The sequence below is a fragment of the Coregonus clupeaformis genome, unplaced genomic scaffold, assembly GCF_020615455.1.
Source record: "Coregonus clupeaformis isolate EN_2021a unplaced genomic scaffold, ASM2061545v1 scaf2028, whole genome shotgun sequence".
NCBI lineage: Eukaryota > Metazoa > Chordata > Actinopteri > Salmoniformes > Salmonidae > Coregonus > Coregonus clupeaformis.
The window spans coordinates 1-22,587 of NW_025535482.1; the positions used below are offsets into that span (position 1 = coordinate 1).

At 40.3% G+C, this 22,587-nt stretch overlaps 84 non-coding genes across 84 annotated transcripts; all 84 read right to left on the bottom strand.

Annotated features, from left to right (window-relative positions):
* Positions 1–527: 527 nt before the first annotated feature.
* On the bottom strand, positions 528–609 carry trnas-gcu. Its single transcript has one exon. It is a non-coding gene; the product is annotated as a tRNA-Ser (tRNA).
* Positions 610–1,227: 618 nt separating this feature from the next.
* On the bottom strand, positions 1,228–1,309 carry trnas-gcu. The gene has a single exon. It is a non-coding gene; the product is annotated as a tRNA-Ser (tRNA).
* Positions 1,310–1,464: 155 nt separating this feature from the next.
* trnas-gcu lies at positions 1,465–1,546 on the bottom strand. Its single transcript has one exon. It is a non-coding gene; the product is annotated as a tRNA-Ser (tRNA).
* Positions 1,547–1,693: 147 nt separating this feature from the next.
* Positions 1,694–1,775, bottom strand: trnas-gcu. The gene has a single exon. It is a non-coding gene; the product is annotated as a tRNA-Ser (tRNA).
* Positions 1,776–1,925: 150 nt separating this feature from the next.
* On the bottom strand, positions 1,926–2,007 carry trnas-gcu. The gene has a single exon. It is a non-coding gene; the product is annotated as a tRNA-Ser (tRNA).
* Positions 2,008–2,155: 148 nt separating this feature from the next.
* Positions 2,156–2,237, bottom strand: trnas-gcu. The gene has a single exon. It is a non-coding gene; the product is annotated as a tRNA-Ser (tRNA).
* Positions 2,238–2,386: 149 nt separating this feature from the next.
* trnas-gcu lies at positions 2,387–2,468 on the bottom strand. Its single transcript has one exon. It is a non-coding gene; the product is annotated as a tRNA-Ser (tRNA).
* Positions 2,469–2,614: 146 nt separating this feature from the next.
* On the bottom strand, positions 2,615–2,696 carry trnas-gcu. The gene has a single exon. It is a non-coding gene; the product is annotated as a tRNA-Ser (tRNA).
* A 147-nt stretch (positions 2,697–2,843) lies between these two features.
* On the bottom strand, positions 2,844–2,925 carry trnas-gcu. The gene has a single exon. It is a non-coding gene; the product is annotated as a tRNA-Ser (tRNA).
* A 148-nt stretch (positions 2,926–3,073) lies between these two features.
* On the bottom strand, positions 3,074–3,155 carry trnas-gcu. Its single transcript has one exon. It is a non-coding gene; the product is annotated as a tRNA-Ser (tRNA).
* A 152-nt stretch (positions 3,156–3,307) lies between these two features.
* trnas-gcu lies at positions 3,308–3,389 on the bottom strand. The gene has a single exon. It is a non-coding gene; the product is annotated as a tRNA-Ser (tRNA).
* Positions 3,390–3,537: 148 nt separating this feature from the next.
* Positions 3,538–3,619, bottom strand: trnas-gcu. Its single transcript has one exon. It is a non-coding gene; the product is annotated as a tRNA-Ser (tRNA).
* Positions 3,620–3,767: 148 nt separating this feature from the next.
* Positions 3,768–3,849, bottom strand: trnas-gcu. Its single transcript has one exon. It is a non-coding gene; the product is annotated as a tRNA-Ser (tRNA).
* A 146-nt stretch (positions 3,850–3,995) lies between these two features.
* On the bottom strand, positions 3,996–4,077 carry trnas-gcu. Its single transcript has one exon. It is a non-coding gene; the product is annotated as a tRNA-Ser (tRNA).
* Positions 4,078–4,227: 150 nt separating this feature from the next.
* On the bottom strand, positions 4,228–4,309 carry trnas-gcu. The gene has a single exon. It is a non-coding gene; the product is annotated as a tRNA-Ser (tRNA).
* A 151-nt stretch (positions 4,310–4,460) lies between these two features.
* trnas-gcu lies at positions 4,461–4,542 on the bottom strand. The gene has a single exon. It is a non-coding gene; the product is annotated as a tRNA-Ser (tRNA).
* Positions 4,543–4,690: 148 nt separating this feature from the next.
* Positions 4,691–4,772, bottom strand: trnas-gcu. The gene has a single exon. It is a non-coding gene; the product is annotated as a tRNA-Ser (tRNA).
* Positions 4,773–4,918: 146 nt separating this feature from the next.
* trnas-gcu lies at positions 4,919–5,000 on the bottom strand. Its single transcript has one exon. It is a non-coding gene; the product is annotated as a tRNA-Ser (tRNA).
* Positions 5,001–5,148: 148 nt separating this feature from the next.
* Positions 5,149–5,230, bottom strand: trnas-gcu. Its single transcript has one exon. It is a non-coding gene; the product is annotated as a tRNA-Ser (tRNA).
* A 148-nt stretch (positions 5,231–5,378) lies between these two features.
* On the bottom strand, positions 5,379–5,460 carry trnas-gcu. The gene has a single exon. It is a non-coding gene; the product is annotated as a tRNA-Ser (tRNA).
* A 148-nt stretch (positions 5,461–5,608) lies between these two features.
* Positions 5,609–5,690, bottom strand: trnas-gcu. The gene has a single exon. It is a non-coding gene; the product is annotated as a tRNA-Ser (tRNA).
* A 147-nt stretch (positions 5,691–5,837) lies between these two features.
* trnas-gcu lies at positions 5,838–5,919 on the bottom strand. The gene has a single exon. It is a non-coding gene; the product is annotated as a tRNA-Ser (tRNA).
* Positions 5,920–6,069: 150 nt separating this feature from the next.
* trnas-gcu lies at positions 6,070–6,151 on the bottom strand. Its single transcript has one exon. It is a non-coding gene; the product is annotated as a tRNA-Ser (tRNA).
* A 148-nt stretch (positions 6,152–6,299) lies between these two features.
* trnas-gcu lies at positions 6,300–6,381 on the bottom strand. The gene has a single exon. It is a non-coding gene; the product is annotated as a tRNA-Ser (tRNA).
* A 155-nt stretch (positions 6,382–6,536) lies between these two features.
* On the bottom strand, positions 6,537–6,618 carry trnas-gcu. The gene has a single exon. It is a non-coding gene; the product is annotated as a tRNA-Ser (tRNA).
* A 148-nt stretch (positions 6,619–6,766) lies between these two features.
* Positions 6,767–6,848, bottom strand: trnas-gcu. Its single transcript has one exon. It is a non-coding gene; the product is annotated as a tRNA-Ser (tRNA).
* A 149-nt stretch (positions 6,849–6,997) lies between these two features.
* On the bottom strand, positions 6,998–7,079 carry trnas-gcu. Its single transcript has one exon. It is a non-coding gene; the product is annotated as a tRNA-Ser (tRNA).
* A 149-nt stretch (positions 7,080–7,228) lies between these two features.
* Positions 7,229–7,310, bottom strand: trnas-gcu. The gene has a single exon. It is a non-coding gene; the product is annotated as a tRNA-Ser (tRNA).
* A 151-nt stretch (positions 7,311–7,461) lies between these two features.
* On the bottom strand, positions 7,462–7,543 carry trnas-gcu. Its single transcript has one exon. It is a non-coding gene; the product is annotated as a tRNA-Ser (tRNA).
* Positions 7,544–7,691: 148 nt separating this feature from the next.
* trnas-gcu lies at positions 7,692–7,773 on the bottom strand. The gene has a single exon. It is a non-coding gene; the product is annotated as a tRNA-Ser (tRNA).
* A 149-nt stretch (positions 7,774–7,922) lies between these two features.
* On the bottom strand, positions 7,923–8,004 carry trnas-gcu. Its single transcript has one exon. It is a non-coding gene; the product is annotated as a tRNA-Ser (tRNA).
* Positions 8,005–8,152: 148 nt separating this feature from the next.
* Positions 8,153–8,234, bottom strand: trnas-gcu. Its single transcript has one exon. It is a non-coding gene; the product is annotated as a tRNA-Ser (tRNA).
* A 148-nt stretch (positions 8,235–8,382) lies between these two features.
* Positions 8,383–8,464, bottom strand: trnas-gcu. The gene has a single exon. It is a non-coding gene; the product is annotated as a tRNA-Ser (tRNA).
* Positions 8,465–8,611: 147 nt separating this feature from the next.
* On the bottom strand, positions 8,612–8,693 carry trnas-gcu. Its single transcript has one exon. It is a non-coding gene; the product is annotated as a tRNA-Ser (tRNA).
* A 382-nt stretch (positions 8,694–9,075) lies between these two features.
* Positions 9,076–9,157, bottom strand: trnas-gcu. The gene has a single exon. It is a non-coding gene; the product is annotated as a tRNA-Ser (tRNA).
* Positions 9,158–9,535: 378 nt separating this feature from the next.
* On the bottom strand, positions 9,536–9,617 carry trnas-gcu. The gene has a single exon. It is a non-coding gene; the product is annotated as a tRNA-Ser (tRNA).
* A 151-nt stretch (positions 9,618–9,768) lies between these two features.
* Positions 9,769–9,850, bottom strand: trnas-gcu. Its single transcript has one exon. It is a non-coding gene; the product is annotated as a tRNA-Ser (tRNA).
* Positions 9,851–9,997: 147 nt separating this feature from the next.
* On the bottom strand, positions 9,998–10,079 carry trnas-gcu. The gene has a single exon. It is a non-coding gene; the product is annotated as a tRNA-Ser (tRNA).
* A 148-nt stretch (positions 10,080–10,227) lies between these two features.
* trnas-gcu lies at positions 10,228–10,309 on the bottom strand. The gene has a single exon. It is a non-coding gene; the product is annotated as a tRNA-Ser (tRNA).
* Positions 10,310–10,457: 148 nt separating this feature from the next.
* On the bottom strand, positions 10,458–10,539 carry trnas-gcu. The gene has a single exon. It is a non-coding gene; the product is annotated as a tRNA-Ser (tRNA).
* A 149-nt stretch (positions 10,540–10,688) lies between these two features.
* trnas-gcu lies at positions 10,689–10,770 on the bottom strand. The gene has a single exon. It is a non-coding gene; the product is annotated as a tRNA-Ser (tRNA).
* A 149-nt stretch (positions 10,771–10,919) lies between these two features.
* On the bottom strand, positions 10,920–11,001 carry trnas-gcu. The gene has a single exon. It is a non-coding gene; the product is annotated as a tRNA-Ser (tRNA).
* A 149-nt stretch (positions 11,002–11,150) lies between these two features.
* Positions 11,151–11,232, bottom strand: trnas-gcu. Its single transcript has one exon. It is a non-coding gene; the product is annotated as a tRNA-Ser (tRNA).
* A 148-nt stretch (positions 11,233–11,380) lies between these two features.
* On the bottom strand, positions 11,381–11,462 carry trnas-gcu. The gene has a single exon. It is a non-coding gene; the product is annotated as a tRNA-Ser (tRNA).
* Positions 11,463–11,612: 150 nt separating this feature from the next.
* Positions 11,613–11,694, bottom strand: trnas-gcu. Its single transcript has one exon. It is a non-coding gene; the product is annotated as a tRNA-Ser (tRNA).
* Positions 11,695–11,840: 146 nt separating this feature from the next.
* Positions 11,841–11,922, bottom strand: trnas-gcu. Its single transcript has one exon. It is a non-coding gene; the product is annotated as a tRNA-Ser (tRNA).
* Positions 11,923–12,070: 148 nt separating this feature from the next.
* On the bottom strand, positions 12,071–12,152 carry trnas-gcu. Its single transcript has one exon. It is a non-coding gene; the product is annotated as a tRNA-Ser (tRNA).
* A 148-nt stretch (positions 12,153–12,300) lies between these two features.
* On the bottom strand, positions 12,301–12,382 carry trnas-gcu. Its single transcript has one exon. It is a non-coding gene; the product is annotated as a tRNA-Ser (tRNA).
* Positions 12,383–12,530: 148 nt separating this feature from the next.
* trnas-gcu lies at positions 12,531–12,612 on the bottom strand. The gene has a single exon. It is a non-coding gene; the product is annotated as a tRNA-Ser (tRNA).
* A 148-nt stretch (positions 12,613–12,760) lies between these two features.
* Positions 12,761–12,842, bottom strand: trnas-gcu. The gene has a single exon. It is a non-coding gene; the product is annotated as a tRNA-Ser (tRNA).
* Positions 12,843–12,988: 146 nt separating this feature from the next.
* Positions 12,989–13,070, bottom strand: trnas-gcu. Its single transcript has one exon. It is a non-coding gene; the product is annotated as a tRNA-Ser (tRNA).
* Positions 13,071–13,218: 148 nt separating this feature from the next.
* Positions 13,219–13,300, bottom strand: trnas-gcu. The gene has a single exon. It is a non-coding gene; the product is annotated as a tRNA-Ser (tRNA).
* A 149-nt stretch (positions 13,301–13,449) lies between these two features.
* Positions 13,450–13,531, bottom strand: trnas-gcu. The gene has a single exon. It is a non-coding gene; the product is annotated as a tRNA-Ser (tRNA).
* Positions 13,532–13,682: 151 nt separating this feature from the next.
* On the bottom strand, positions 13,683–13,764 carry trnas-gcu. Its single transcript has one exon. It is a non-coding gene; the product is annotated as a tRNA-Ser (tRNA).
* Positions 13,765–13,915: 151 nt separating this feature from the next.
* trnas-gcu lies at positions 13,916–13,997 on the bottom strand. Its single transcript has one exon. It is a non-coding gene; the product is annotated as a tRNA-Ser (tRNA).
* A 146-nt stretch (positions 13,998–14,143) lies between these two features.
* trnas-gcu lies at positions 14,144–14,225 on the bottom strand. Its single transcript has one exon. It is a non-coding gene; the product is annotated as a tRNA-Ser (tRNA).
* Positions 14,226–14,372: 147 nt separating this feature from the next.
* On the bottom strand, positions 14,373–14,454 carry trnas-gcu. Its single transcript has one exon. It is a non-coding gene; the product is annotated as a tRNA-Ser (tRNA).
* A 383-nt stretch (positions 14,455–14,837) lies between these two features.
* Positions 14,838–14,919, bottom strand: trnas-gcu. Its single transcript has one exon. It is a non-coding gene; the product is annotated as a tRNA-Ser (tRNA).
* Positions 14,920–15,068: 149 nt separating this feature from the next.
* Positions 15,069–15,150, bottom strand: trnas-gcu. Its single transcript has one exon. It is a non-coding gene; the product is annotated as a tRNA-Ser (tRNA).
* Positions 15,151–15,305: 155 nt separating this feature from the next.
* Positions 15,306–15,387, bottom strand: trnas-gcu. The gene has a single exon. It is a non-coding gene; the product is annotated as a tRNA-Ser (tRNA).
* Positions 15,388–15,998: 611 nt separating this feature from the next.
* On the bottom strand, positions 15,999–16,080 carry trnas-gcu. Its single transcript has one exon. It is a non-coding gene; the product is annotated as a tRNA-Ser (tRNA).
* Positions 16,081–16,463: 383 nt separating this feature from the next.
* On the bottom strand, positions 16,464–16,545 carry trnas-gcu. The gene has a single exon. It is a non-coding gene; the product is annotated as a tRNA-Ser (tRNA).
* Positions 16,546–16,692: 147 nt separating this feature from the next.
* trnas-gcu lies at positions 16,693–16,774 on the bottom strand. The gene has a single exon. It is a non-coding gene; the product is annotated as a tRNA-Ser (tRNA).
* Positions 16,775–16,920: 146 nt separating this feature from the next.
* On the bottom strand, positions 16,921–17,002 carry trnas-gcu. The gene has a single exon. It is a non-coding gene; the product is annotated as a tRNA-Ser (tRNA).
* Positions 17,003–17,148: 146 nt separating this feature from the next.
* Positions 17,149–17,230, bottom strand: trnas-gcu. The gene has a single exon. It is a non-coding gene; the product is annotated as a tRNA-Ser (tRNA).
* A 150-nt stretch (positions 17,231–17,380) lies between these two features.
* Positions 17,381–17,462, bottom strand: trnas-gcu. Its single transcript has one exon. It is a non-coding gene; the product is annotated as a tRNA-Ser (tRNA).
* Positions 17,463–17,612: 150 nt separating this feature from the next.
* trnas-gcu lies at positions 17,613–17,694 on the bottom strand. Its single transcript has one exon. It is a non-coding gene; the product is annotated as a tRNA-Ser (tRNA).
* Positions 17,695–17,841: 147 nt separating this feature from the next.
* On the bottom strand, positions 17,842–17,923 carry trnas-gcu. The gene has a single exon. It is a non-coding gene; the product is annotated as a tRNA-Ser (tRNA).
* A 146-nt stretch (positions 17,924–18,069) lies between these two features.
* trnas-gcu lies at positions 18,070–18,151 on the bottom strand. The gene has a single exon. It is a non-coding gene; the product is annotated as a tRNA-Ser (tRNA).
* A 146-nt stretch (positions 18,152–18,297) lies between these two features.
* trnas-gcu lies at positions 18,298–18,379 on the bottom strand. The gene has a single exon. It is a non-coding gene; the product is annotated as a tRNA-Ser (tRNA).
* A 149-nt stretch (positions 18,380–18,528) lies between these two features.
* On the bottom strand, positions 18,529–18,610 carry trnas-gcu. Its single transcript has one exon. It is a non-coding gene; the product is annotated as a tRNA-Ser (tRNA).
* Positions 18,611–18,758: 148 nt separating this feature from the next.
* On the bottom strand, positions 18,759–18,840 carry trnas-gcu. Its single transcript has one exon. It is a non-coding gene; the product is annotated as a tRNA-Ser (tRNA).
* A 148-nt stretch (positions 18,841–18,988) lies between these two features.
* trnas-gcu lies at positions 18,989–19,070 on the bottom strand. Its single transcript has one exon. It is a non-coding gene; the product is annotated as a tRNA-Ser (tRNA).
* A 146-nt stretch (positions 19,071–19,216) lies between these two features.
* On the bottom strand, positions 19,217–19,298 carry trnas-gcu. Its single transcript has one exon. It is a non-coding gene; the product is annotated as a tRNA-Ser (tRNA).
* Positions 19,299–19,447: 149 nt separating this feature from the next.
* Positions 19,448–19,529, bottom strand: trnas-gcu. The gene has a single exon. It is a non-coding gene; the product is annotated as a tRNA-Ser (tRNA).
* A 148-nt stretch (positions 19,530–19,677) lies between these two features.
* On the bottom strand, positions 19,678–19,759 carry trnas-gcu. Its single transcript has one exon. It is a non-coding gene; the product is annotated as a tRNA-Ser (tRNA).
* Positions 19,760–20,372: 613 nt separating this feature from the next.
* trnas-gcu lies at positions 20,373–20,454 on the bottom strand. Its single transcript has one exon. It is a non-coding gene; the product is annotated as a tRNA-Ser (tRNA).
* Positions 20,455–20,602: 148 nt separating this feature from the next.
* trnas-gcu lies at positions 20,603–20,684 on the bottom strand. Its single transcript has one exon. It is a non-coding gene; the product is annotated as a tRNA-Ser (tRNA).
* A 381-nt stretch (positions 20,685–21,065) lies between these two features.
* trnas-gcu lies at positions 21,066–21,147 on the bottom strand. Its single transcript has one exon. It is a non-coding gene; the product is annotated as a tRNA-Ser (tRNA).
* A 146-nt stretch (positions 21,148–21,293) lies between these two features.
* Positions 21,294–21,375, bottom strand: trnas-gcu. The gene has a single exon. It is a non-coding gene; the product is annotated as a tRNA-Ser (tRNA).
* A 147-nt stretch (positions 21,376–21,522) lies between these two features.
* trnas-gcu lies at positions 21,523–21,604 on the bottom strand. The gene has a single exon. It is a non-coding gene; the product is annotated as a tRNA-Ser (tRNA).
* A 389-nt stretch (positions 21,605–21,993) lies between these two features.
* Positions 21,994–22,075, bottom strand: trnas-gcu. Its single transcript has one exon. It is a non-coding gene; the product is annotated as a tRNA-Ser (tRNA).
* A 147-nt stretch (positions 22,076–22,222) lies between these two features.
* trnas-gcu lies at positions 22,223–22,304 on the bottom strand. The gene has a single exon. It is a non-coding gene; the product is annotated as a tRNA-Ser (tRNA).
* Positions 22,305–22,453: 149 nt separating this feature from the next.
* Positions 22,454–22,535, bottom strand: trnas-gcu. The gene has a single exon. It is a non-coding gene; the product is annotated as a tRNA-Ser (tRNA).
* Positions 22,536–22,587: the final 52 nt, after the last annotated feature.

Consider the following 22,587-nt stretch of genomic DNA (forward strand, 5'->3'; position numbering starts at 1 on the left):
TACATGTTGATGGTTTAATCAGAGATATACCATTATTTACTATTTAGTAATTTAGCAACAACTACATTAAAATCACTTCCACCCACGAGGATGGGATTCAAACCCACGCGTGCAGAGCAGAATGGATTAGCAGTCCATCGCCTTAACCACTCGGCCACCTCGTCCTATTGGGTGTTTGTTAAATAGGTTTTTGGTGGATTTTTGCTCCAAGGGGTAAACGATAATATAAAATTTGGTACATGTTGATGGTTTATTCAGAGATATACCATTATTTACAACTACATTAAAATCACTTCCACCGACAAGGATGGGATTCGAACCCACGCGTGCAGAGCACAATGGATTAGCAGTCCATCGCCTTAACCACTCGGCCACCTCCTCCTATTGGGTGTTTGTTAAATAGGTTTTTGGTGGATTTTTGCTCCAAGGGGTAAACGATAATATAAAATTTGGTACATGTTGATGGTTTAATCAGAGATATACCATTATTTACTATTTAGCTACAACTACATTAAAATCACTTCCACCGACGAAGATGGGATTCGAACCCACGCATGCAGAGCACAATGGATTAGCAGTCCATCGCCTTAACCACTCGGCCACCTCGTCCTATTGGGTGTTTGTTAAATAGGTTTTTGGTGGATTTTTGCTCCAAGGGGTAAACGATAATATAAAACTTGGTACATGTTAATGGTTTAATCAGAGATATACCATTATTTACTATTTAGTAATTTAGCTACAACTACATTAAAATCACTTCCACCGACGAGGATGGGATTCGAACCCACGCGTGCAGAGCACAATGGATTAGCAGTCCATCGCCTTAACCACTCGGCCACTTCGACCTATTGGGTGTTTATTAAATAGGTTTTTGGTGGATTTTTGCTCCAAGGGGTAAACGACAATATAAAATTTGGTACATGTTGATGGTTTAATCAGAGATATACCATTATTTACTATTTAGTAATTTAGCTACAACTACATTAAAATCACTTCCACCCACGAGGATGGGATTCGAACCCACGCGTGCAGAGCAGAATGGATTAGCAGTCCATCGCCTTAACCACTCGGCCACCTCGTCCTATTGGGTGTTTGTTAAATAGGTTTTTGGTGGATTTTTGCTCCAAGGGGTAAACGATAATATAAAATTTGGTACATGTTGATGGTTTAATCAGAGATATACCATTATTTACTATTTAGCTACAACTACATTAAAATCACTTCCACCGACGAGGATGGGATTCGAACCCACGCGTGCAGAGCACAATGGATTAGCAGTCCATCGCCTTAACCACTCGGCCACCTCGTCCTATTGGGTGTTTGTTAAATAGGTTTTTGGTGGATTTTTGCTCCAAGGGGTAAACGATAATATAAAAATTTGGTACATGTTGATGGTTTAATCAGAGATATACCATTATTTACTATTTAGTAATTTAGCTACAACTACATTAAAATCACTTCCACCGACGAGGATGGGATTCGAACCCACGCGTGCAGAGCACAATGGATTAGCAGTCCATCGCCTTAACCACTCGGCCACCTCGTCCTATTGGGTGTTTGTTAAATAGGTTTTTGGTGGATTTTTGCTCCAAGGGGTAAACGATAATATAAAATTTGGTACATGTTGATGGTTTAATCAGAGATATACCATTATTTACTTATTTAGCTACAACTACATTAAAATCACTTCCACCGACGAGGATGGGATTCGAACCCACGCGTGCAGAGCACAATGGATTAGCAGTCCATCGCCTTAACCACTCGGCCACCTCGTCCTATTGGGTGTTTGTTAAATAGGTTTTTGGTGGATTTTTGCTCCAAGGGGTAAACGATAATATAAAATTTGGTACATGTTGATGGTTTAATCAGAGATATACCATTATTTACTATATATTTAGCTACAACTACATTAAAATCACTTCCACCGACGAGGATGGGATTCGAACCCACGCGTGCAGAGCACAATGGATTAGCAGTCCATCGCCTTAACCACTCGGCCACCTCGTCCTATTGGGTGTTTGTTAAATAGGTTTTTGGTGGATTTTTGCTCCAAGGGGTAAACGATAATATAAAATTTGGTACATGTTGATGGTTTAATCAGAGATATACCATTATTTACTTTATTTAGCTACAACTACATTAAAATCACTTCCACCGACGAGGATGGGATTCGAACCCACGCGTGCAGAGCACAATGGATTAGCAGTCCATCGCCTTAACCACTCGGCCACCTCGTCCTATTGGGTGTTTGTTAAATAGGTTTTTGGTGGATTTTTGCTCCAAGGGGTAAACGATAATATAAAATTTGGTACATGTTGATGGTTTAATCAGAGATATACCATTATTTACTAGTATTTAGCTACAACTACATTAAAATCACTTCCACCGACGAGGATGGGATTCGAACCCACGCGTGCAGAGCACAATGGATTAGCAGTCCATCGCCTTAACCACTCGGCCACCTCGTCCTATTGGGTGTTTGTTAAATAGGTTTTTGGTGGATTTTTGCTCCAAGGGGTAAACGATAATATAAAATTTGGTACATGTTGATGGTTTAATCAGAGATATACCATTATTTACTATTTAGCTACAACTACATTAAAATCACTTCCACCGACGAGGATGGGATTCGAACCCACGCGTGCAGAGCACAATGGATTAGCAGTCCATCGCCTTAACCACTCGGCCACCTCGTCCTATTGGGTGTTTGTTAAATAGGTTTTTGGTGGATTTTTGCTCCAAGGGGTAAACGATAATATAAAAATTGGTACATGTTGATGGTTTAATCAGAGATATACCATTATTTACTAATTTAGCTACAACTACATTAAAATCACTTCCACCGACGAGGATGGGATTCGAACCCACGCGTGCAGAGCACAATGGATTAGCAGTCCATCGCCTTAACCACTCGGCCACCTCGTCCTATTGGGTGTTTGTTAAATAGGTTTTTGGTGGATTTTTGCTCCAAGGGGTAAACGATAATTAAAAAGTTGGTACATGTTGATGGTTTAATCAGAGATATACCATTATTTACAATATTTAGCTACAACTACATTAAAATCACTTCCACCGACGAGGATGGGATTCGAACCCACGCGTGCAGAGCACAATGGATTAGCAGTCCATCGCCTTAACCACTCGGCCACCTCGTCCTATTGGGTGTTTGTTAAATAGGTTTTTGGTGGATTTTTGCTCCAAGGGGTAAACGATAATATAAAAATTTGGTACATGTTGATGGTTTAATCAGAGATATACCATTATTTACTATTTTATTTAGCTACAACTACATTAAAATCACTTCCACCGACGAGGATGGGATTCGAACCCACGCGTGCAGAGCACAATGGATTAGCAGTCCATCGCCTTAACCACTCGGCCACCTCGTCCATTGGGTGTTTGTTAAATAGGTTTTTGGTGGATTTTTGCTCCAAGGGGTAAACGATAATATAAAAATTTGGTACATGTTGATGGTTTAATCAGAGATATACCATTATTTACTTAATTTAGCTACAACTACATTAAAATCACTTCCACCGACGAGGATGGGATTCGAACCCACGCGTGCAGAGCACAATGGATTAGCAGTCCATCGCCTTAACCACTCGGCCACCTCGTCCTATTGGGTGTTTGTTAAATAGGTTTTTGGTGGATTTTTGCTCCAAGGGGTAAACGATAATATAAAATTTGGTACATGTTGATGGTTTAATCAGAGATATACCATTATTTACTTAATTTAGCTACAACTACATTAAAATCACTTCCACCGACGAGGATGGGATTCGAACCCACGCGTGCAGAGCACAATGGATTAGCAGTCCATCGCCTTAACCACTCGGCCACCTCGTCCTATTGGGTGTTTGTTAAATAGGTTTTTGGTGGATTTTTGCTCCAAGGGGTAAACGATAATTAAAAATTTGGTACATGTTGATGGTTTAATCAGAGATATACCATTATTTACTATTTAGCTACAACTACATTAAAATCACTTCCACCGACGAGGATGGGATTCGAACCCACGCGTGCAGAGCACAATGGATTAGCAGTCCATCGCCTTAACCACTCGGCCACCTCGTCCTATTGGGTGTTTGTTAAATAGGTTTTTGGTGGATTTTTGCTCCAAGGGGTAAACGATAATATAAAAATTTGGTACATGTTGATGGTTTAATCAGAGATATACCATTATTTACTTTTATTTAGCTACAACTACATTAAAATCACTTCCACCGACGAGGATGGGATTCGAACCCACGCGTGCAGAGCACAATGGATTAGCAGTCCATCGCCTTAACCACTCGGCCACCTCGTCCTATTGGGTGTTTGTTAAATAGGTTTTTGGTGGATTTTTGCTCCAAGGGGTAAACGATAATATAAAATTTGGTACATGTTGATGGTTTAATCAGAGATATACCATTATTTACTAAGTAATTTAGCTACAACTACATTAAAATCACTTCCACCGACGAGGATGGGATTCGAACCCACGCGTGCAGAGCACAATGGATTAGCAGTCCATCGCCTTAACCACTCGGCCACCTCGTCCCTATTGGGTGTTTGTTAAATAGGTTTTTGGTGGATTTTTGCTCCAAGGGGTAAACGATAATATAAAAATTTGGTACATGTTGATGGTTTAATCAGAGATATACCATTATTTACTATTTAGCTACAACTACATTAAAATCACTTCCACCGACGAGGATGGGATTCGAACCCACGCGTGCAGAGCACAATGGATTAGCAGTCCATCGCCTTAACCACTCGGCCACCTCGTCCTATTGGGTGTTTGTTAAATAGGTTTTTGGTGGATTTTTGCTCCAAGGGGTAAACGATAATATAAAATTTGGTACATGTTGATGGTTTAATCAGAGATATACCATTATTTACTATTTAGCTACAACTACATTAAAATCACTTCCACCGACGAGGATGGGATTCGAACCCACGCGTGCAGAGCACAATGGATTAGCAGTCCATCGCCTTAACCACTCGGCCACCTCGTCCTATTGGGTGTTTGTTAAATAGGTTTTTGGTGGATTTTTGCTCCAAGGGGTAAACGATAATTAAAAATTTGGTACATGTTGATGGTTTAATCAGAGATATACCATTATTTACTAGATTTAGCTACAACTACATTAAAATCACTTCCACCGACGAGGATGGGATTCGAACCCACGCGTGCAGAGCACAATGGATTAGCAGTCCATCGCCTTAACCACTCGGCCACCTCGTCCTATTGGGTGTTTGTTAAATAGGTTTTTGGTGGATTTTTGCTCCAAGGGGTAAACGATAATATAAAATTTGGTACATGTTGATGGTTTAATCAGAGATATACCATTATTTACTTAATTTAGCTACAACTACATTAAAATCACTTCCACCGACGAGGATGGGATTCGAACCCACGCGTGCAGAGCACAATGGATTAGCAGTCCATTGCCTTAACCACTCGGCCACCTCGTCCTATTGGGTGTTTGTTAAATAGGTTTTTGGTGGATTTTTGCTCCAAGGGGTAAACGATAATTAAAAATTTGGTACATGTTGATGGTTTAATCAGAGATATACCATTATTTACTAAATTTAGCTACAACTACATTAAAATCACTTCCACCGACGAGGATGGGATTCGAACCCACGCGTGCAGAGCACAATGGATTAGCAGTCCATCGCCTTAACCACTCGGCCACCTCGTCCTATTGGGTGTTTGTTAAATAGGTTTTTGGTGGATTTTTGCTCCAAGGGGTAAACGATAATATAAAATTTGGTACATGTTGATGGTTTAATCAGAGATATACCATTATTTACTAATTTAGCTACAACTACATTAAAATCACTTCCACCGACGAGGATGGGATTCGAACCCACGCGTGCAGAGCACAATGGATTAGCAGTCCATCGCCTTAACCACTCGGCCACCTCGTCCTATTGGGTGTTTGTTAAATAGGTTTTTGGTGGATTTTTGCTCCAAGGGGTAAACGATAATATAAAAATTTGGTACATGTTGATGGTTTAATCAGAGATATACCATTATTTACTATAATTTAGCTACAACTACATTAAAATCACTTCCACCGACGAGGATGGGATTCGAACCCACGCGTGCAGAGCACAATGGATTAGCAGTCCATCGCCTTAACCACTCGGCCACCTCGTCCTATTGGGTGTTTGTTAAATAGGTTTTTGGTGGATTTTTGCTCCAAGGGGTAAACGATAATATAAAAATTTGGTACATGTTGATGGTTTAATCAGAGATATACCATTATTTACTTATTTAGCTACAACTACATTAAAATCACTTCCACCGACGAGGATGGGATTCGAACCCACGCGTGCAGAGCACAATGGATTAGCAGTCCATCGCCTTAACCACTCGGCCACCTCGTCCTATTGGGTGTTTGTTAAATAGGTTTTTGGTGGATTTTTGCTCCAAGGGGTAAACGATAATATAAAAATTTGGTACATGTTGATGGTTTAATCAGAGATATACCATTATTTACTATTTAGTAATTTAGCTACAACTACATTAAAATCACTTCCACCGACGAGGATGGGATTCGAACCCACGCGTGCAGAGCACAATGGATTAGCAGTCCATCGCCTTAACCACTCGGCCACCTCGTCCTATTGGGTGTTTGTTAAATAGGTTTTTGGTGGATTTTTGCTCCAAGGGGTAAACGATAATTAAAAATTTGGTACATGTTGATGGTTTAATCAGAGATATACCATTATTTACTAATTTAGCTACAACTACATTAAAATCACTTCCACCCGACGAGGATGGGATTCGAACCCACGCGTGCAGAGCACAATGGATTAGCAGTCCATCGCCTTAACCACTCGGCCACCTCGTCCTATTGGGTGTTTGTTAAATAGGTTTTTGGTGGATTTTTGCTCCAAGGGGTAAACGATAATATAAAAATTTGGTACATGTTGATGGTTTAATCAGAGATATACCATTATTTACTTAATTTAGCTACAACTACATTAAAATCACTTCCACCGACGAGGATGGGATTCGAACCCACGCATGCAGAGCACAATGGATTAGCAGTCCATCGCCTTAACCACTCGGCCACCTCGTCCTATTGGGTGTTTGTTAAATAGGTTTTTGGTGGATTTTTGCTCCAAGGGGTAAACGATAATATAAAAATTTGGTACATGTTGATGGTTTAATCAGAGATATACCATTATTTACTTAATTTAGCTACAACTACATTAAAATCACTTCCACCGACGAGGATGGGATTCGAACCCACGCGTGCAGAGCACAATGGATTAGCAGTCCATCGCCTTAACCACTCGGCCACCTCGTCCCTATTGGGTGTTTGTTAAATAGGTTTTTGGTGGATTTTTGCTCCAAGGGGTAAACGATAATATAAAAATTTGGTACATGTTGATGGTTTAATCAGAGATATACCATTATTTACTTTATTTAGCTACAACTACATTAAAATCACTTCCACCCGACGAGGATGGGATTCGAACCCACGCGTGCAGAGCACAATGGATTAGCAGTCCATCGCCTTAACCACTCGGCCACCTCGTCCTATTGGGTGTTTGTTAAATAGGTTTTTGGTGGATTTTTGCTCCAAGGGGTAAACGATAATATAAAAATTTGGTACATGTTGATGGTTTAATCAGAGATATACCATTATTTACTAATTTAGCTACAACTACATTAAAATCACTTCCACCGACGAGGATGGGATTCGAACCCACGCGTGCAGAGCACAATGGATTAGCAGTCCATCGCCTTAACCACTCGGCCACCTCGTTCCTATTGGGTGTTTGTTAAATAGGTTTTTGGTGGATTTTTGCTCCAAGGGGTAAACGATAATATAAAAATTTGGTACATGTTGATGGTTTAATCAGAGATATACCATTATTTACTAATTTAGCTACAACTACATTAAAATCACTTCCACCGACGAGGATGGGATTCGAACCCACGCGTGCAGAGCACAATGGATTAGCAGTCCATCGCCTTAACCACTCGGCCACCTCGTCCTATTGGGTGTTTGTTAAATAGGTTTTTGGTGGATTTTTGCTCCAAGGGGTAAACGATAATATAAAAATTTGGTACATGTTGATGGTTTAATCAGAGATATACCATTATTTACTAATTTAGCTACAACTACATTAAAATCACTTCCACCGACGAGGATGGGATTCGAACCCACGCGTGCAGAGCACAATGGATTAGCAGTCCATCGCCTTAACCACTCGGCCACCTCGTCCTATTGGGTGTTTGTTAAATAGGTTTTTGGTGGATTTTTGCTCCAAGGGGTAAACGATAATATAAAAATTTGGTACATGTTGATGGTTTAATCAGAGATATACCATTATTTACTAATTTAGCTACAACTACATTAAAATCACTTCCACCGACGAGGATGGGATTCGAACCCACGCGTGCAGAGCACAATGGATTAGCAGTCCATCGCCTTAACCACTCGGCCACCTCGTCCTATTGGGTGTTTGTTAAATAGGTTTTTGGTGGATTTTTGCTCCAAGGGGTAAACGATAATATAAAATTTGGTACATGTTGATGGTTTAATCAGAGATATACCATTATTTACTAATTTAGCTACAACTACATTAAAATCACTTCCACCGACGAGGATGGGATTCGAACCCACGCGTGCAGAGCACAATGGATTAGCAGTCCATCGCCTTAACCACTCGGCCACCTCGTCCTATTGGGTGTTTGTTAAATAGGTTTTTGGTGGATTTTTGCTCCAAGGGGTAAACGATAATATAAAATTTGGTACATGTTGATGGTTTAATCAGAGATATACCATTATTTACTATTTAGTAATTTAGCTACAACTACATTAAAATCACTTCCACCGACGAGGATGGGTTTCGAACACACACGTGCAGAGCACAATGGATTAGCAGTCCATCGCCTTAACCACTCGGCCACCTCTTCCTATTGGGTGTTTGTTAAATAGGTTTTTGGTGGATTTTTGCTCCAAGGGGTAAACGATAATATAAAAATTGGTACATGTTGATGGTTTAATCAGAGATATACCATTATTTACTATTTAGCTACACCTACATTAAAATCACTTCCACCGACGAGGATGGGATTCGAACCCACGCGTGCAGAGCACAATGGATTAGCAGTCCATCGCCTTAACCACTCGGCCACCTCGTCCTATTGGGTGTTTGTTAAATAGGTTTTTGGTGGATTTTTGCTCCAAGGGGTAAACGATAATTAAAAAGTTGGTACATGTTGATGGTTTAATCAGAGATATACCATTATTTACTAAATTTAGCTACAACTACATTAAAATCACTTCCACCGACGAGGATGGGATTCGAACCCACGCGTGCAGAGCACAATTGATTAGCAGTCCATCGCCTTAACCACTCGGCCACCTCGTCCTATTGGGTGTTTGTTAAATAGGTTTTTGGTGGATTTTTGCTCCAAGGGGTAAACGATAATATAAAAATTTGGTACATGTTGATGGTTTAATCAGAGATATACCATTATTTACTTATTTAGCTACAACTACATTAAAATCACTTCCACCGACGAGGATGGGATTCGAACCCACGCGTGCAGAGCACAATGGATTAGCAGTCCATCGCCTTAACCACTCGGCCACCTCGTCCTATTGGGTGTTTGTTAAATAGGTTTTTGGTGGATTTTTGCTCCAAGGGGTAAACGATAATATAAAAATTTGGTACATGTTGATGGTTTAATCAGAGATATACCATTATTTACTAATAATTTAGCTACAACTACATTAAAATCACTTCCACCGACGAGGATGGGATTCGAACCCACGCGTGCAGAGCACAATGGATTAGCAGTCCATCGCCTTAACCACTCGGCCACCTCGTCCTATTGGGTGTTTGTTAAATAGGTTTTTGGTGGATTTTTGCTCCAAGGGGTAAACGATAATATAAAAATTGGTACATGTTGATGGTTTAATCAGAGATATACCATTATTTAATAATTTAGCTACAACTACATTAAAATCACTTCCACCGACGAGGATGGGATTCGAACCCACGCGTGCAGAGCACAATGGATTAGCAGTCCATCGCCTTAACCACTCGGCCACCTCGTCCTATTGGGTGTTTGTTAAATAGGTTTTTGGTGGATTTTTGCTCCAAGGGGTAAACGATAATTAAAAAGTTGGTACATGTTGATGGTTTAATCAGAGATATACCATTATTTACTTAATTTAGCTACAACTACATTAAAATCACTTCCACCGACGAGGATGGGATTCGAACCCACGCGTGCAGAGCACAATGGATTAGCAGTCCATCGCCTTAACCACTCGGCCACCTCGTCCCTATTGGGTGTTTGTTAAATAGGTTTTTGGTGGATTTTTGCTCCAAGGGGTAAACGATAATATAAAATTTGGTACATGTTGATGGTTTAATCAGAGATATACCATTATTTACTTATTTAGCTACAACTACATTAAAATCACTTCCACCGACGAGGATGGGATTCGAACCCACGCGTGCAGAGCACAATGGATTAGCAGTCCATCGCCTTAACCACTCGGCCACCTCGTCCTATTGGGTGTTTGTTAAATAGGTTTTTGGTGGATTTTTGCTCCAAGGGGTAAACGATAATATAAAAATTTGGTACATGTTGATGGTTTAATCAGAGATATACCATTATTTACTTAATTTAGCTACAACTACATTAAAATCACTTCCACCGACGAGGATGGGATTCAAACCCACGCGTGCAGAGCACAATGGATTAGCAGTCCATCGCCTTAACCACTCGGCCACCTCGTCCTATTGGGTGTTTGTTAAATAGGTTTTTGGTGGATTTTTGCTCCAAGGGGTAAACGATAATATAAAAATTTGGTACATGTTGATGGTTTAATCAGAGATATACCATTATTTACTTAATTTAGCTACAACTACATTAAAATCACTTCCACCGACGAGGATGGGATTCGAACCCACGCGTGCAGAGCACAATGGATTAGCAGTCCATCGCCTTAACCACTCGGCCACCTCGTCCTATTGGGTGTTTGTTAAATAGGTTTTTGGTGGATTTTTGCTCCAAGGGGTAAACGATAATATAAAAATTTGGTACATGTTGATGGTTTAATCAGAGATATACCATTATTTACTAAATTTAGCTACAACTACATTAAAATCACTTCCACCGACGAGGATGGGATTCGAACCCACGCGTGCAGAGCACAATGGATTAGCAGTCCATCGCCTTAACCACTCGGCCACCTCGTCCCATTGGGTGTTTGTTAAATAGGTTTTTGGTGGATTTTTGCTCCAAGGGGTAAACGATAATATAAAAATTTGGTACATGTTGATGGTTTAATCAGAGATATACCATTATTTACTAATTTAGCTACAACTACATTAAAATCACTTCCACCGACGAGGATGGGATTCGAACCCACGCGTGCAGAGCACAATGGATTAGCAGTCCATCGCCTTAACCACTCGGCCACCTCGTCCTATTGGGTGTTTGTTAAATAGGTTTTTGGTGGATTTTTGCTCCAAGGGGTAAACGATAATATAAAAATTTGGTACATGTTGATGGTTTAATCAGAGATATACCATTATTTACTAAATTTAGCTACAACTACATTAAAATCACTTCCACCCGACGAGGATGGGATTCGAACCCACGCGTGCAGAGCACAATGGATTAGCAGTCCATCGCCTTAACCACTCGGCCACCTCGTCCTATTGGGTGTTTGTTAAATAGGTTTTTGGTGGATTTTTGCTCCAAGGGGTAAACGATAATTAAAAATTTGGTACATGTTGATGGTTTAATCAGAGATATACCATTATTTACTATTTAGCTACAACTACATTAAAATCACTTCCACCGACGAGGATGGGATTCGAACCCACGCGTGCAGAGCACAATGGATTAGCAGTCCATCGCCTTAACCACTCGGCCACCTCGTCCTATTGGGTGTTTGTTAAATAGGTTTTTGGTGGATTTTTGCTCCAAGGGGTAAACGATAATTAAAAAGTTGGTACATGTTGATGGTTTAATCAGAGATATACCATTATTTACTAAATTTAGCTACAACTACATTAAAATCACTTCCACCGACGAGGATGGGATTCGAACCCACGCGTGCAGAGCACAATGGATTAGCAGTCCATCGCCTTAACCACTCGGCCACCTCGTCCTATTGGGTGTTTGTTAAATAGGTTTTTGGTGGATTTTTGCTCCAAGGGGTAAACGATAATATAAAAATTTGGTACATGTTGATGGTTTAATCAGAGATATACCATTATTTACTAATTTAGCTACAACTACATTAAAATCACTTCCACCGACGAGGATGGGATTCGAACCCACGCATGCAGAGCACAATGGATTAGCAGTCCATCGCCTTAACCACTCGGCCACCTCGTCCTATTGGGTGTTTGTTAAATAGGTTTTTGGTGGATTTTTGCTCCAAGGGGTAAACGATAATATAAAAATTTGGTACATGTTGATGGTTTAATCAGAGATATACCATTATTTACTAATTTAGCTACAACTACATTAAAATCACTTCCACCGACGAGGATGGGATTCGAACCCACGCGTGCAGAGCACAATGGATTAGCAGTCCATCGCCTTAACCACTCGGCCACCTCGTCCTATTGGGTGTTTGTTAAATAGGTTTTTGGTGGATTTTTGCTCCAAGGGGTAAACGATAATATAAAAATTTGGTACATGTTGATGGTTTAATCAGAGATATACCATTATTTACTAATTTAGCTACAACTACATTAAAATCACTTCCACCGACGAGGATGGGATTCAAACCCACGCGTGCAGAGCACAATGGATTAGCAGTCCATCGCCTTAACCACTCGGCCACCTCGTCCTATTGGGTGTTTGTTAAATAGGTTTTTGGTGGATTTTTGCTCCAAGGGGTAAACGATAATTAAAAATTTGGTACATGTTGATGGTTTAATCAGAGATATACCATTATTTACTATTTAGCTACAACTACATTAAAATCACTTCCACCGACGAGGATGGGATTCGAACCCACGCGTGCAGAGCACAATGGATTAGCAGTCCATCGCCTTAACCACTCGGCCACCTCGTCCTATTGGGTGTTTGTTAAATAGGTTTTTGGTGGATTTTTGCTCCAAGGGGTAAACGATAATATAAAAATTTGGTACATGTTGATGGTTTAATCAGAGATATACCATTATTTACTAATTTAGCTACAACTACATTAAAATCACTTCCACCGACGAGGATGGGATTCGAACCCACGCGTGCAGAGCACAATGGATTAGCAGTCCATCGCCTTAACCACTCGGCCACCTCGTCCTATTGGGTGTTTGTTAAATAGGTTTTTGGTGGATTTTTGCTCCAAGGGGTAAACGATAATATAAAAATTTGGTACATGTTGATGGTTTAATCAGAGATATACCATTATTTACTAAATTTAGCTACAACTACATTAAAATCACTTCCACCGACGAGGATGGGATTCGAACCCACGCGTGCAGAGCACAATGGATTAGCAGTCCATCGCCTTAACCACTCGGCCACCTCGTCCTATTGGGTGTTTGTTAAATAGGTTTTTGGTGGATTTTTGCTCCAAGGGGTAAACGATAATATAAAAATTTGGTACATGTTGATGGTTTAATCAGAGATATACCATTATTTACTTTTTATTTAGCTACAACTACATTAAAATCACTTCCACCGACGAGGATGGGATTCGAACCCACACGTGCAGAGCACAATGGATTAGCAGTCCATCGCCTTAACCACTCGGCCACCTCGTCCTATTGGGTGTTTGTTAAATAGGTTTTTGGTGGATTTTTGCTCCAAGGGGTAAACGATAATATAAAAATTTGGTACATGTTGATGGTTTAATCAGAGATATACCATTATTTACTAATAATTTAGCTACAACTACATTAAAATCACTTCCACCGACGAGGATGGGATTCGAACCCACGCGTGCAGAGCACAATGGATTAGCAGTCCATCGCCTTAACCACTCGGCCACCTCGTCCTATTGGGTGTTTGTTAAATAGGTTTTTGGTGGATTTTTGCTCCAAGGGGTAAACGATAATTAAAAATTTGGTACATGTTGATGGTTTAATCAGAGATATACCATTATTTACTATTTAGCTACAACTACATTAAAATCACTTCCACCGACGAGGATGGGATTCGAACCCACGCATGCAGAGCACAATGGATTAGCAGTCCATCGCCTTAACCACTCGGCCACCTCGTCCTATTGGGTGTTTGTTAAATAGGTTTTTTGGTAGATTTTTGCTCCAAGGGGTAAACGATAATATAAAATTTGGTACATGTTGATGGTTTAATCAGAGATATACCATTATTTACTATTTAGCTACAACTACATTAAAATCACTTCCACCGACGAGGATGGGATTCGAACCCACGCGTGCAGAGCACAATGGATTAGCAGTCCATCGCCTTAACCACTCGGCCACCTCGTCCTATTGGGTGTTTGTTAAATAGGTTTTTGGTGGATTTTTGCTCCAAGGGGTAAACGATAATTAAAAAGTTGGTACATGTTGATGGTTTAATCAGAGATATACCATTATTTACTATTTAGCTACAACTACATTAAAATCACTTCCACCGACGAGGATGGGATTCAAACCCACGCGTGCAGAGCACAATGGATTAGCAGTCCATCGCCTTAACCACTCGGCCACCTCATCCTATTGGGTGTTTGTTAAATAGGTTTTTGGTGGATTTTTGCTCCAAGGGGTAAACGATAATATAAAAATGTGGTACATGTTGATGGTTTAATCAGAGATATACCATTATTTACTATTTAGTAATTTAGCTACAACTACATTAAAATCACTTCCACCGACGAGGATGGGATTCGAACCCACGCGTGCAGAGCACAATGGATTAGCAGTCCATCGCCTTAACCACTCGGCCACCTCGTCCTATTGGGTGTTTGTTAAATAGGTTTTTGGTGGATTTTTGCTCCAAGGGGTAAACGATAATATAAAAATTTGGTACATGTTGATGGTTTAATCAGAGATATACCATTATTTACTTTATTTAGCTACAACTACATTAAAATCACTTCCACCGACGAGGATGGGATTCGAACCCACGCGTGCAGAGCACAATGGATTAGCAGTCCATCGCCTTAACCACTCGGCCACCTCGTCCTATTTGGTGTTTTGTGAAATAGGTTTTTGGTGGATTTTTGCTCCAAGGGGTAAACGATAATATAAAAATTAGTACATGTTGATGGTTTAATCAGAGATATACCATTATTTACTATTTAGTAATTTAGCTACAACTACATTAAAATCACTTCCACCGACGAGGATGGGATTCGAACCCACGCGTGCAGAGCACAATGGATTAGCAGTCCATCGCCTTAACCACTCGGCCACCTCGTCCTATTGGGTGTTTGTTAAATAGGTTTTTGGTGGATTTTTGCTCCAAGGGGTAAACGATAATATAAAATTTGGTACATGTTGATGGTTTAATCAGAGATATACCATTATTTACTAGTAATTTAGCTACAACTACATTAAAATCACTTCCACCCGACGAGGATGGGATTCGAAACCCACGCGTGCAGAGCACAATGGATTAGCAGTCCATCGCCTTAACCACTCGGCCACCTCATCCTATTGGGTGTTTGTTAAATAGGTTTTTGGTGGATTTTTGCTCCAAGGGATAAACGATAATATAAAAATTTGGTACATGTTGATGGTTTAATCAGAGATATACCATTATTTACTATTTAGCTACAACTACATTAAAATCACTTCCACCGACGAGGATGGGATTCGAACCCACACATGCAGAGCACAATGGATTAGCAGTCCATCGCCTTAACCACTCGGCCACCTCGTCCTATTGGGTGTTTGTTAAATAGGTTTTTGGTGGATTTTTGCTCCAAGGGGTAAACGATAATTAAAAATTTGGTACATGTTGATGGTTTAATCAGAGATATACCATTATTTACTTTATTTAGCTACAACTACATTAAAATCACTTCCACCGACGAGGATGGGATTCGAACCCACGCGTGCAGAGCACAATGGATTAGCAGTCCATCGCCTTAACCACTCGGCCACCTCGTCCTATTGGGTGTTTGTGAAATTGGTTTTTGGTGAATTTTTGCTCCAAGGGGTAAACGATAATATAAAATTTGGTACATGTTGATGGTTTAATCAGAGATATACCATAATTTACTATTTAGCTACAACTACATTAAAATCACTTCCACCGACGAGGATGGGATTCGAAACCCACGCGTGCAGAGCACAATGGATTAGCAGTCCATCGCCTTAACCACTCGGCCACCTCGTCCTATTGGGTGTTTGTTAAATAGGTTTTTGGTGGATTTTTGCTCCAAGGGGTAAACGATAATATAAAAATTGGTACATGTTGATGGTTTAATCAGAGATATACCATTATTTACTATTTAGTAATTTAGCTACAACTACATTAAAATCACTTCCACCGACGAGGATGGGATTCAAACCCACGCGTGCAGAGCACAATGGATTAGCAGTCCATCGCCTTAACCACTCGGCCACCTCGTCCTATTGGGTGTTTGTTAAATAGGTTTTTGGTGGATTTTTGCTCCAAGGGGTAAACGATAATATAAAATTTGGTACATGTTGATGGTTTAATCAGAGATATACCATTATTTACTATTTAGCATACAACTACATTAAAATCACTTCCACCGACGAGGATGGGATTCAAACCCACGCGTGCAGAGCACAATGGATTAGCAGTCCATCGCCTTAACCACTCGGCCACCTCGTCCTATTGGGTGTTTGTTAAATAGGTTTTTGGTGGATTTTTGCTCCAAGGGGTAAACGATAATTAAAAATTTGGTACATGTTGATGGTTTAATCAGAGATATACCATTATTTACTATTTAGCTACAACTACATTAAAATCACTTCCACCGACGAGGATGGGATTCGAACCCACGCGTGCAGAGCACAATGGATTAGCAGTCCATCGCCTTAACCACTCGGCCACCTCGTCCTATTGGGTGTTTGTTAAATAGGTTTTTGGTGGATTTTTGCTCCAAGGGGTAAACGATAATTAAAAATTTGGTACATGTTGATGGTTTAATCAGAGATATACCATTATTTACTATTTAGCTACAACTACATTAAAATCACTTCCACCGACGAGGATGGGATTCGAACCCACGCGTGCAGAGCACAATGGATTAGCAGTCCATTGCCTTAACCACTCGGCCACCTCGTCCTATTGGGTGTTTGTTAAATAGGTTTTTGGTGGATTTTTGCTCCAAGGGGTAAACGATAATTAAAAATTTGGTACATGTTGATGGTTTAATCAGAGATATACCATTATTTACTATTTAAATAGCTACAACTACATTAAAATCACTTCCACCGACGAGGATGGGATTCGAACCCACGCGTGCAGAGCACAATGGATTAGCAGTCCATCGCCTTAACCACTCGGCCACCTCGTCCTATTGGGTGTTTGTTAAATAGGTTTTTGGTGGATTTTTGCTCCAAGGGGTAAACGATAATATAAAATTTGGTACATGTTGATGGTTTAATCAGAGATATACCATTATTTACTAATAATTTAGCTACAACTACATTAAAATCACTTCCACCGACGAGGATGGGATTCGAACCCACGCGTGCAGAGCACAATGGATTAGCAGTCCATCGCCTTAACCACTCGGCCACCTCGTCCTATTGGGTGTTTGTTAAATAGGTTTTTGGTGGATTTTTGCTCCAAGGGGTAAACGATAATATAAAAATTTGGTACATGTTGATGGTTTAATCAGAGATATACCATTATTTACTATTTAGCTACAACTACATTAAAATCACTTCCACCGACGAGGATGGGATTCGAACCCACGCGTGCAGAGCACAATGGATTAGCAGTCCATCGCCTTAACCACTCGGCCACCTCGTCCTATTGGGTGTTTGTTAAATAGGTTTTTGGTGGATTTTTGCTCCAAGGGGTAAACGATAATTAAAAAGTTGGTACATGTTGATGGTTTAATCAGAGATATACCATTATTTACTATTTAGCTATAACTACATTAAAATCACTTTCCCCGACGAGGATGGGATTCGAACCCACGCGTGCAGAGGACAATGGATTAGCAGTCCATCGCCTTAACCACTCGGCCACCTCGTCCTATTGGGTGTTTGTTAAATAGGTTTTTGGTGGATTTTTGCTCCAAGGGGTAAACGATAATTAAAAATTTGGTACATGTTGATGGTTTAATCAGAGATATACCATTATTTACTATTTAGCTACAACTACATTAAAATCACTTCCACCGACGAGGATGGGATTCGAACCCACGCGTGCAGAGCACAATGGATTAGCAGTCCATCGCCTTAACCACTCGGCCACCTCGTTCCTATTGGGTGTTTGTTAAATAGGTTTTTGGTGGATTTTTGCTCCAAGGGGTAAACGATAATATAAAAATTTGGTACATGTTGATGGTTTAATCAGAGATATACCATTATTTACTAATTTAGCTACAACTACATTAAAATCACTTCCACCGACGAGGATGGGATTCGAACCCACGCGTGCAGAGCACAATGGATTAGCAGTCCATCGCCTTAACCACTCGGCCACCTCGTCCTATTGGGTGTTTGTTAAATAGGTTTTTGGTGGATTTTTGCTCCAAGGGGTAAACGATAATATAAAATTTGGTACATGTTGATGGTTTAATCAGAGATATACCATTATTTACTATATTTAGCTACAACTACATTAAAATCACTTCCACCGACGAGGATGGGATTCGAACCCACGCGTGCAGAGCACAATGGATTAGCAGTCCATCGCCTTAACCACTCGGCCACCTCGTCCTATTGGGTGTTTGTTAAATAGGTTTTTGGTGGATTTTTGCTCCAAGGGGTAAACGATAATATAAAAATTGGTACATGTTGATGGTTTAATCAGAGATATACCATTATTTACTAATTTAGCTACAACTACATTAAAATCACTTCCACCCGACGAGGATGGGATTCAAACCCACGCGTGCAGAGCACAATGGATTAGCAGTCCATCGCCTTAACCACTCGGCCACCTCGTCCTATTGGGTGTTTGTTAAATAGGTTTTTGGTGGATTTTTGCTCCAAGGGGTAAACGATAATATAAAATTTGGTACATGTTGATGGTTTAATCAGAGATATACCATTATTTACTATTTAGCTACAACTACATTAAAATCACTTCCACCGACGAGGATGGGATTCGAACCCACGCGTGCAGAGCACAATGGATTAGCAGTCCATCGCCTTAACCACTCGGCCACCTCGTCCTATTGGGTGTTTGTTAAATAGGTTTTTGGTGGATTTTTGCTCCAAGGGGTAAACGATAATATAAAATTTGGTACATGTTGATGGTTTAATCAGAGATATACCATTATTTACTAAAATTTAGCTACAACTACATTAAAATCACTTCCACCGACGAGGATGGGATTCGAACCCACGCGTGCAGAGCACAATGGATTAGCAGTCCATCGCCTTAACCACTCGGCCACCTCGTCCTATTGGGTGTTTGTTAAATAGGTTTTTGGTGGATTTTTGCTCCAAGGGGTAAACGATAATATAAAAATTTGGTACATGTTGATGGTTTAATCAGAGATATACCATTATTTACTTATTTAGCTACAACTACATTAAAATCACTTCCACCGACGAGGATGGGATTCGAACCCACGCGTGCAGAGCACAATGGATTAGCAGTCCATCGCCTTAACCACTCGGCCACCTCGTCCTATTGGGTGTTTGTTAAATAGGTTTTTGGTGGATTTTTGCTCCAAGGGGTAAACGATAATATAAAAACTTGGTACATGTTGATGGTTTAATCAGAGATATACCATTATTTACTAAATTTAGCTACAACTACATTAAAATCACTTCCACCGACGAGGATGGGATTCGAACCCACGCGTGCAGAGCACAATGGATTAGCAGTCCATCGCCTTAACCACTCGGCCACCTCTTCCTATTGGGTGTTTGTTAAATAGGTTTTTGGTGGATTTTTGCTCCAAGGGGTAAACGATAATATAAAAATTTGGTACATGTTGATGGTTTAATCAGAGATATACCATTATTTACTATTTAGCTACAACTACATTAAAATCACTTCCACCGACGAGGATGGGATTCAAACCCACACGTGCAGAGCACAATGGATTAGCAGTCCATCGCCTTAACCACTCGGCCACCTCGTCCTATTGGGTGTTTGTTAAATAGGTTTTTGGTGGATTTTTGCTCCAAGGGGTAAACGATAATATAAAAATTTGGTACATGTAGATGGTTTAATCAGAGATATACCATTATTTACTTTTATAATTTAGCTACAACTACATTAAAATCACTTCCACCGACGAGGATGGGATTCGAACCCACGCGTGCAGAGCACAATGGATTAGCAGTCCATCGCCTTAACCACTCGGCCACCTCGTCCTATTGGGTGTTTGTTAAATAGGTTTTTGGTGGATTTTTGCTCCAAGGGGTAAACGATAATATAAAAATTTGGTACATGTTGATGGTTTAATCAGAGATATACCATTATTTACTTATTTAGCTACAACTACATTAAAATCACTTCCACCGACGAGGATGGGATTCGAACCCACGCATGCAGAGCACAATGGATTAGCAGTCCATCGCCTTAACCACTCGGCCACCTCGTCCTATTGGGTGTTTGTTAAATAGGTTTTTGGTGGATTTTTGCTCCAAGGGGTAAACGATAATATAAAAACTTGGTACATGTTGATGGTTTAATCAGAGATATACCATTATTTACTAAATTTAGCTACAACTACATTAAAATCACTTCCACCGACGAGGATGGGATTCGAACCCACGCGTGCAGAGCACAATGGATTAGCAGTCCATCGCCTTAACCACTCGGCCACCTCGACCTATTGGGTGTTTGTTAAATAGGTTTTTGGTGGATTTTTGCTCCAAGGGGTAAACGATAATATAAAATTTGGTACATGTTGATGGTTTAATCAGAGATATACCATTATTTACTAATAATTTAGCTACAACTACATTAAAATCACTTCCACCGACGAGGATGGGATTCGAACCCACGCGTGCAGAGCACAATGGATTAGCAGTCCATCGCCTTAACCACTCGGCCACCTCGTCCTATTGGGTGTTTGTTAAATAGGTTTTTGGTGGATTTTTGCTCCAAGGGGTAAACGATAATTAAAAATTTGGTACATGTTGATGGTTTAATCAGAGATATACCATTATTTACTATTTAGCTACAACTACATTAAAATCACTTCCACCGACGAGGATGGGATTCGAACCCACGCATGCAGAGCACAATGGATTAGCAGTCCATCGCCTTAACCACTCGGCCACCTCGTCCTATTGGGTGTTTGTTAAATAGGTTTTTGGTGGATTTTTGCTCCAAGGGGTAAACGATAATATAAAAATTTGGTACATGTTGATGGTTTAATCAGAGATATACCATTATTTACTATTTAGCTACAACTACATTAAAATCACTTCCACCGACGAGGATGGGATTCGAACCCACGCATGCAGAGCACAATGGATTAGCAGTCCATCGCCTTAACCACTCGGCCACCTCGTCCTATTGGGTGTTTGTTAAATAGGTTTTTGGTGGATTTTTGCTCCAAGGGGTAAACGATAATTAAAAATTTGGTACATGTTGATGGTTTAATCAGAGATATACCATTATTTACTATATAATTTAGCTACAACTACATTAAAATCACTTCCACCGACGAGGATGGGATTCGAAACCCACGCGTGCAGAGCACAATGGATTAGCAGTCCATCGCCTTAACCACTCGGCCACCTCGTCCTATTGGGTGTTTGTTAAATAGGTTTTTGGTGGATTTTTGCTCCAAGGGGTAAACGATAATATAAAAATTTGGTACATGTTGATGGTTTAATCAGAGATATACCATTATTTACTATTAGTAATTTAGCTACAACTACATTAAAATCACTTCCACCCGACGAGGATGGGATTCGAACCCACGCGTGCAGAGCACAATGGATTAGCAGTCCATCGCCTTAACCACTCGGCCACCTCGTCCTATTGGGTGTTTGTTAAATAGGTTTTTGGTGGATTTTTGCTCCAAGGGGTAAACGATAATATAAAAATTTGGTACATGTTGATGGTTTAATCAGAGATATACCATTATTTACTATTTAGCTACAACTACATTAAAATCACTTCCACCGACGAGGATGGGATTCGAACCCACGCATGCAGAGCACAATGGATTAGCAGTCCATCGCCTTAACCACTCGGCCACCTCGTCCTATTGGGTGTTTGTTAAATAGGTTTTTGGTGGATTTTTGCTCCAAGGGGTAAACGATAATATAAAAATTTGGTACATGTTGATGGTTTAATCAGAGATATACCATTATTTACTAAATTTAGCTACAACTACATTAAAATCACTTCCACCGACGAGGATGGGATTCGAACCCACGCGTGCAGAGCACAATGGATTAGCAGTCCATCGCCTTAACCACTCGGCCACCTCGTCCTATTGAGTGTTTGTTAAATAGGTTTTTGGTGGATTTTTGCTCCAAGGGGTA